Genomic DNA, 8,887 nt, shown 5'->3' with positions numbered 1-8,887 from the left:
CCAAACTGTAACAGAAAGTTTCTTGTGCAAATTTTATTGTGATGAATTATTGGGTGTTGCCGCTGGCATTAGTTTCTCTAATATCCTATAAAAGCCACTTCATCTGCTGTCAAATGGGTGTTTCAAACTGAGTTTTATCTCCTAAAAAGTTATGTATATGCTGTGAAGCACTAGATGGCGTGTGATGGTATGTGTGTGTGGGGGTGTTGGTGAGCTTTACAGTATGTAGACTTCTGGAGCAGAGCTGTGTAATGGCTGCTGACTTGGAGAGTTACACTATGTATTTGTGCCTGTGAGATTGGTCTCTGCAGAAGAGAGCTGCGACCTGAACGGCAAAACACCCATGTCCTCCTGTAATGTGCGTCTGTGGTTCACCCTCTGGGAACAGCCGTCTAAACATGCAGGGCAAGATATAACAGAGCAGAAGACCTGAAAAAAGTTCTGACCTGCAGCAGAGGAAAGAACGCTAGTCTGGTGTCTGAGATACGGGGAAGTCGCACCACTGGACTTTGCTGGACATCAGAACTGTGCAGTAAGTATAGTACCTACTATCAATATGAACTGCATACCTTCACAGGCTGGATATCTCTTCGAATACTGGTGTCAGCATTTCTTCACTTAGAGTGAAAACGCCAGTTGCTAAATACAACACTTTATCCTGCATAAAAGGAGATAAATGAAGGAAATGTACTGAATGTTACAATATTTGTATAGTACATTTAGTTCAATATGATCTACAGTTTATTAAAATAACTGATTACAGCACACACAGATGTAGTGTTCCTCATCCTGGGTAACAGTGGCAAGAAAATGTTAATTGACTTTGTCCCTGATTTTTAATGATGCTTGTGCTGTGATATCACGATGAGACTGGATGTCATACTCCAGTTTAGTAGGATATGTATGGTGCTGAAACTTTTTTCTATGACTCTTCTATATGGACATGCGTGCATACATAAACATGCACTCTTCCATACATCACAATGTGCAAGATCTGTGCCAGGACAGAAGTGACACATGGAATGCCATAGAAACGAAAAACTGCTGTTTCACAATGTCTGATAAGTCATTAGTGCTCCAGTACAGTCTGGACAGAGCGCTGGACCGGGTACTGATTTAATGATGTTGGCCCTTGTGCCCTGTGGTAATAGTTTTCAATTCATTTCTGCTAAGGTAAAACTATTTGTCTGACTGTACTTACCGTATCATATGACATAGGTCTCCAGGCTTTGTGACATAATTTATGATCTGCTGGCCTGTAACAACACATTTTCTCAGCCTGAGCTTTGTTTCCGCAATGCTGGGGAGATACAGAGCCTTAGTTATCCCACTGTATTACATTACCAAACCACATCTGAATTATCGTACCGGGAAAGCTTCGTACATACAAATATTGTCCAGCTACTAAATGGTGCATGCAATATATAGACATAATTAAGTGGATGCAAGAAACGATCCAAGTAACTATTAATCAAAGATGTACAAAAGAATTGGAAACCAAATGCCGAGAGTGTTTTCACTTGTATATGCTATATATTGCACTTACTTCATCACCTATAGTATGATGTGCAGCAGCCGATGAATATTACATAGCAATTCAGGGTGTAATGAAATGAAGTCGATGGGCGCCCCTCACCCGCAAATCCCTGCTATGTTTTCTCTGTTTTCTACTCAGACGAGCTTCTTATACATGCTTAAAGGGAACCTGTCACCAGGATTTTGTGTATAGAGCTGAGGACATGGGCTGCTAGATCGGCGCAATACCCAGTCCCCATAGCTCTGTGTGCTTTTATTGTGTCAAAAAAACGATTTGATACATATGCAAATTGACCTGAGATGAGTCCTGTATGTGAGATGAGTCCTGTATCTTCCATGCTTCACAGATGAGTCCAGTTCTCTGACTCTGAGCCCAGCCACGCCCACTGTGAAGGAGCCCAGCACCGCCCCGCATCCTCCGAATCTCCTCCTTGTTACCCGACGTCACAAAGCTAGAGCGCCGTAATCCGTAATCTGTAATGAGGCTGACGACAGCACAGAGAAGGAACACTATGCAGACACTGCGCATGCGCTAGCTCGCACATCACAAGATTACGGCGCTCTAGCTTTGTGCCGTCGGGGAGCAAGGAGGAGATTCGGAGTATGCGGGGCGGTGCTGGGCTCCTTCACAGTGGGCGTGGCTTGGCTCCAGAAACATTAGTAACAGCTCCTTTTGCTTCTTACTTGCCTCATTTACATATCTATAAAATCTTTTTTTTGACACAATAAAAGCACATGGGGAATGAATATTGCGGATGTGCTAGCGCCGATCTAGCAGCCCATGTGGTCAGCTCTATACCCAAAATCCAGGTGACAGGTTTCCTTTAGGGATACAGTAACACGGCCATATTCGTTTTATGGTCCGCAAACCTTGGATCCGCAAAATGTAGATACTGGTAATGTGCATCCCACACGTGAAAATGCCTATTCTTGTCCGCAAAACAGACAAGAATAGGACATTTTCTATAATTTGTGACATGGCTGCACAGACTTTTTACAGCCCTATAGAAATGAATGGGTTTAGTTGTGATCTGTAAAAAATGCAGATTGGACGCAGATTGAAAATACGATTGTGTGAATGATGTGAAACACTACATTATGAAACTGATAAACTGATCATAGAAGAAAGCATATATAGGAATGTCATCACACAATCATATAACTAAATTATGTGTACATTACAGAAGAGAGAACCTTTCGGGATTTGGTTAGTTTTAGATTTGCTGAAGTTTGGTTCCGATGTGAATCGATGCTACCTGAACCAAAGTTGCTTTGAAATGCCCTAAAAATTGGAATACAACACCCTCTATTCTCCTAGGACTCATCTTTTTTTTTTGGGGGGGGGGGGGGGGGAATAGGTTATCCCTTTTTGTAAATTTTTTATGAATTTTTGCTTTTTCACTCCTCATAAATAGCTATAGGTAAATGCATGTTTGACGGCGTTAACAAACAGCGTGTTAAAAAAGACAAGGCATCATTGCATGTGTTATGATTTTTCATCTTCCAGAGCTTCCAAAAATTGTACCTAAGGATCCATTCACACATCCGTGTGTGTTTTGCGGATCCACAACACACTGGACACCGGCAATGTGCGGTCCGCATTTTGCGGACCGCACATCGCCGCCACTATTAGAATATGCCTATTCTTGCGGACAAGAATAGGGCATGTTCTATTTTTTTCGGGAACGGAAATGCGGACCCGGAAGTATGAATGGGTCCGCAATTCCGTTCTGCAAAATGCAGAATGAAATTGCACATGTGTAAATGGAGCCTTTTCTCGGGGTGATGGTGTTTAAACACATACAGTGTTAGGCCTCTTTCACACGAACATGTGTCCCCCGTGGCTGTGAACCAAAAATTGCGGTCTGCAATGCACGGGCACCGACCATGGGCCAGTCGCATGTGGATCGCGAGCCCATTAACTTGAATGAGTTCCACGATCCCTCCGTTCCGCAAAAAGATAGAACAAGTTCTATCGTTTTGCTTCCGTTCGTTGTTTGGTTCCATTCCGCACCGCATCTCCGGATTTGCAGACCAATTGAAGTGAATAGGTCTGCATCCGTGACGCGGAATGAACAAGGCCGGTGCCCCATGTATTGCGGAACCGCCGTATGCGGGCTGCAATACGGCCACGGGGGACACACGGTCGTGTGAAAGAAGCCTTATGGGAAAAAAAAATGGCTTGTTGGGAGACCAAAAATAATGCCTTACCGGGGTCAGAATGCCTGGCCATATGACATGCACATGCCAAGTATCCTACCATACTGCCCTGGCCAGAGCACAGAAAAATGTAATTGGGGCAAAGGCATGGAATTACACCGCATTTGTGGACCGAGTCATATTTTCAATATAGTAGTGGTACTGTTGACTGTAGCCAAGAATCCCATCACACTGCCCTGGCAGTAGGTTAGCCCTTGTCATATAATCATGTACAGTGTGAAACTACAGCTCCCATTATGGCCTGAATAGTTGTAAAGGTATGTTGGGAGTTGTTTAACAAAACAGCATGCTACCACCCATGATCAGCTGTAGATAATACAGATGGCTAGAACACTGATCAGATGCAGTCAGTGGCAGAATAAACATTTGCATTTAGTGACTTACAGGTGACATCTCTTCCAGAGTTCTTCTTTATCCGGTTTAGGCCACCGTGATGTCATCTCCCGACCCCAACTCATTTGATTGCGGACAAAAATAGGACATGGAACCATGGATGTGGACACGGTGTGCTGTCCGCATCTTTTGCGGCCCCGTTGAAATGAATGGATCCGCACCCGTTCCGTAAATGTACGGAATGGATGCAGACTCATTCATACGGCCATCTGAATAAGCCCTTAGTGCCTTCTGCATATAGTGTCACATGCTCTGTGTCCTCTGTAAATACTGTCACACGCATGGCCATGAATAGAATAGCAGCATATACTGTGTCCTCATGTCACATACTATGCCTCTTGAAAATTAATTGCCATACACACTGCCCCTAATCGTAGTGCCACACACTCTGCACCCCCTGTATATAATGGCCTCTTTATGTACAGAACTTCATGTGTGTCCCCTTTATGCATAGAGCCTCTTATATGCTCCCCCTTTATGTATAGTGCCCCTTATATGTGCCCCCTTTATGTATAGTGCCTGTTATATGTGCACCCTTTATGTTACGTGGCTCTTATACATGCCCCCTTTATGTATAGTGCCTCTTATATGTGCCCCATTTATGTATAGTGCCTCTTATATGTGTCCCTTTATGTACAGTGCCTCTTATATGTGCCCCATTTGTGCATGAGCTGAACTCAAAGATCTGAAACATTTCCTAGATACACAAAAGACCCATTACTCTCAAATATTGTTCACAAATCTGTTTAATCTGTGTTAGTGAGCACTTCTCCTTTGCCGAGATAATCCATCCCACCTCACAGGTGTGGCATATCAAGGTACTGATTAGACAGCATGAATATTGCACACATGTGCCTTAGACTTCCCACAATAGAAGACCACTCTGAAATGTGCACAGTTTTGCCTTACTGACATCTTCGTCACATAGAGTTGATCAGGTTGTTGATTGCGGCCTGTGGAATGTCGGTCCACTCCTCTTCAATAGCTGTGCGAAGTTGCCGAATATTGTCAGGAACTGGAACACGCTGTCGTATATGCCGATCCATGGCATCCCAAACATGCTCAATGGGTGACATGTCCGGTGAGTATGCTGGCCATGCAAGAACTGGGATGTTTTCAGCTTCCAGGAATTGTGTACAGATCCTTGCAATATGGGGCCGTGCATTATCATGCTGCAACATGAGGTGATGGTCGTGGATGAATGGCACAACAATGGGCCTCAGGATCTCGTCACGGTATCTCTGTGCATTCAAAATACCACCAATAAAATGCACCTCTGTTCGTTGTCCATAACATACGCCTGCCCATACCATAACCCAACCGCCACCATGGGCCACTCGATCCACAATGTATCTCACCCACATGACGCCCGTCGTCACACATGCTGTCTGCCATCTTCCTTGAACAGTGAAAACCGGGACTCATCCGTGAACAGGACACCTCTTCAACGTGCCAGACGCCATAGAATGTGAGCATTTGCCCACTCAAGTTGGTTACAGTGACGAACTGCAGTCAGATCCAGACCCCGATGAGGACAACGAGCATTCAGATGAGCTTCCCTGAGACTGTTTCTGACAGTTTGTGCAGAAATTCTTTGGTTATGCAAACCGATTGTTGCTGCAGCTGTCCGGGTGGCTGGTCTCAGACGATCATTGAGGTCAACATGCTGGATGTGGAGGTCCTGGGCTGGTGTGGTTACACGTGGTCTGCGATTGTGAGGCCGGTTGGATGTACTGCCAAATTCTCTGAAACGCCTTTGGAGACGGCTTATGGTAGAGAAATGAACATTCATTGCACAGGCAACAGCTCTGGAAGACATGCCAATTGCACACTCCCTCAAACGTTTCGACATCTGTGGCATTGTGCTGTGTGATCAAACTGCACATTTCAGAGTGGCCTTTTATTGTGGGCAGTCTAAAGCACACCTGTGCAATATTCATGCTGTCTAATCAGCACCTATGATATGGATTATCTCGGCAAAGGAGAAGTGCTCACTAACACAGATTTAGGTTGCACACAACCGTTTTTCGGGTCCGCATCCGAGCCGCACTTTTTTTGCGGCTCGGTTGCGGACTTTTTCACTTCAATGGGGCCACAAAAGATGCAGACAGCACTCCGTGTGCTGTCCGCATCCGTTGCTCCGTTCCGAGGCCCTACAAAAAATATATAGCATGTCCTATTCTCGTCCGTTTTGCGGACAAGAATAGGCATGTCTACAATGTGCCGCCCGTTCCGTTCCGCAAATTGCGGAAGGCAATCGGACGGCTTCCATTTTTTGCGGATCCGCGGTTTGCGGACTACAAAAAACGGCACGGTCGTGTGCATGTAGCCTTAGAGAGATTTGTGAGCAATATTTGAGAGTAATGGGTCTTTTGTGTATGTAGAAAATGTTTCAGATCTTTGAGTTCAGCTCATGCAAAATGGGAGCAAAACCAAAAGTGTTGCCTTTATATTGTTGTTCAGTGTAAATAAGTATAATGCCGTGCGCTCGACAGAAAAGGCAAGTGTCCAGAATGGAGCGTGATTTCTGGACTGCACCAGGTCAAATCATTTTTGGTCTATATTCTTACTGCATAGTTTTTTAAAAACCAATGCAAAAAAATGCAGTTTGACTACACTATGTGAATGTAACCTTAGAGGATTTTTTCCACGTGGCTATAAAGTCAATTGACCATAGCACAGTGCTGAGTTCTTGAGGTATTAACCCGTGAACTGTTTTGCTGCTGTGTGTATTTGTGTGTTTTTTTTAGCCCCTGACCACTAAGAATTTATTTTAATTGTATGTCTGCATAATAGGAATAAACTTTTCTATTTATCCCCTAGCCACAAATGTTTTATTGCTGCTATTTTCTGCACAGCAAAAATAACATCTTTTGTAATGTTAACCACCTCATCACCAGTGCTTTAGAATTGACAGTTTTGCATATGTACTATGTCACTACGTCTAAAACACTAGTGTTCCAAGGGTTAACTTACAAAGATATATTAAATGACAGCCATAAGGCATTAGAGGCTGGGGTGGGGTGAATATGCTAAAAGACAGTTTAATATGCATTAAAAAAAAGTGCCATTTTACCTTTTGTCTTAGGCATTGATCGCATTTCTTTTTTTTTCAAAGATGTGCTGTCCGTATTTTCTGAGGACAGCACACGTACCCATTGATTTTAATGGGTCGGTTCACACGTCAGTAGTATTTCACTGATCGAGACATGCACCACTTTGGTCTGTGATGCGGACCAAACACGCCCATTGAAGTCTACAGGGCAGTGAAAAACCACTGACACAACATGGATGGCATGGATTTAGTCCATTTTTCACTGACCATTAGGGCTCATGCATAGGGTTATTTCCCGGCCATTCTCGTATTGCAGCCCGCAAACAGCAGGTCTGCAATTTGCATGGACCCGCCATGTGCACTCCGCATCACGGATGCGAGCCCATTCACTTCACGGAGGCACAGAACTCCACGGAAGCACTACCGAGTGCTTTTCTGGGGTTTCTCTCCATGCCTCTGCACCATAAAAAAATTGTACATGTTCTATTTTTTTGAGGTGCGGACAGATCACGGATCCCATTCAAGTTTAAATGGTTTATACCGACAGAAATACCGTTACGTAGCTGACTCACAGTAGCGATGTGCTAATGTCAGCACTACATAACAGTATGTTTTTTACCTTGCTCCCTGCACCTGTTTTTGTAAAATAATCACTTGTATAATATGCTAATGAGCCTCTAGGTGCTATGTGTGCGTAAAATCAGCACCTAGAGGCTCCGTCCACTCACGCTTTATCCAGGTCCCCTGTTCTGCCCGCCCCGCTCCTCTTGATTGATGCCACGGTCCACCGCATCGTTGACGAAATCCCGCGTCTGCACTGTTCACTTCTGTCTTTGGCGCAGTGAGTGAAGGCCGCTTCCTCACTGTGATGAAGTCGGCGCAGGCGCAGTGAGAAATCCGGCACTAGGAGCGCATCATTCACTCACTGCGCCTGCGCCGAAGACAGAAGTGAAGGGCGCACCTAGAGGCTCATTAGCATATTATGAAAGTGCTTATTTTACAAAAACGGCTGCAGGGACAAATGTTAGAAACATACTGTTATGTAGTGCTGACATTAGCGCATCGCTACTGTGAGTCAGCTACATAACAGTATTTCTGGTGGTAGAAGCCCTTTAATGGGTATGGAATCCGGAATCCGCACAGATGTTGCCCGTGCATTGGGGACCGCAAATTGCGGTCCCCAATGCACGGAACTAGAGATGGCCTTGCGGTTCGCCCGGCGATCGTTTCGCGGCAAACTTTGCGTGTTCGCGATTCACCGAACATGCGAACATATGGAGATATTCGCGCCCGCCATATTCTTTTACATTGTGAAGAACTTTGACCCATGACACATCCATCAGGTGGTACAGGACAGCCAATTGAGACATTTCTGCACATGGACATACCCCCTACCTTATAAATAAACCTGATCTGGCCGCCATTTTACATTTAGTGTTTTGCCAGTGTAGGGAGAGGTTGCTGTGTGGAGCAAGGACAGACTGTTAGGGACACCAAACACTAGCTAATAGGGCCACAAAAGTCCTTTTAAGGACTGGTATAGGTGTGCTATCGATAGGTGTGATACATAGAGGGGTGTAATATACTTATAATATACTTTTATAATAAGTCAAAAACACATAAATCTATATAGTGATCACCTGGAAGTCGGGGGCCTAGGGGCTTACTAGGGCCATTTTTATA

The 8,887-nt window shown here is 44.6% G+C and overlaps 1 protein-coding gene across 1 annotated transcript in view; it reads left to right on the top strand.

The window, feature by feature from the left end:
- The first annotated feature begins 201 nt into the window (after nucleotides 1-201).
- MDFIC (MyoD family inhibitor domain containing) overlaps nucleotides 202-8,887 on the top strand; it is a 132,285-nt gene continuing 123,599 nt past the window's right edge. Inside the window, exon 1 of the mRNA XM_044280302.1 lies at nucleotides 202-532. The gene's annotated coding sequence lies outside the window, so the exon portion shown is untranslated. The remainder of the gene's footprint in view (nucleotides 533-8,887) is intronic.

The sequence above is a fragment of the Bufo gargarizans genome, chromosome 2 (genome assembly GCF_014858855.1).
Source record: "Bufo gargarizans isolate SCDJY-AF-19 chromosome 2, ASM1485885v1, whole genome shotgun sequence".
Classification (NCBI taxonomy): Eukaryota; Metazoa; Chordata; class Amphibia; order Anura; family Bufonidae; genus Bufo; species Bufo gargarizans.
This window is presented reverse-complemented; position numbering and strand designations above follow the sequence as displayed.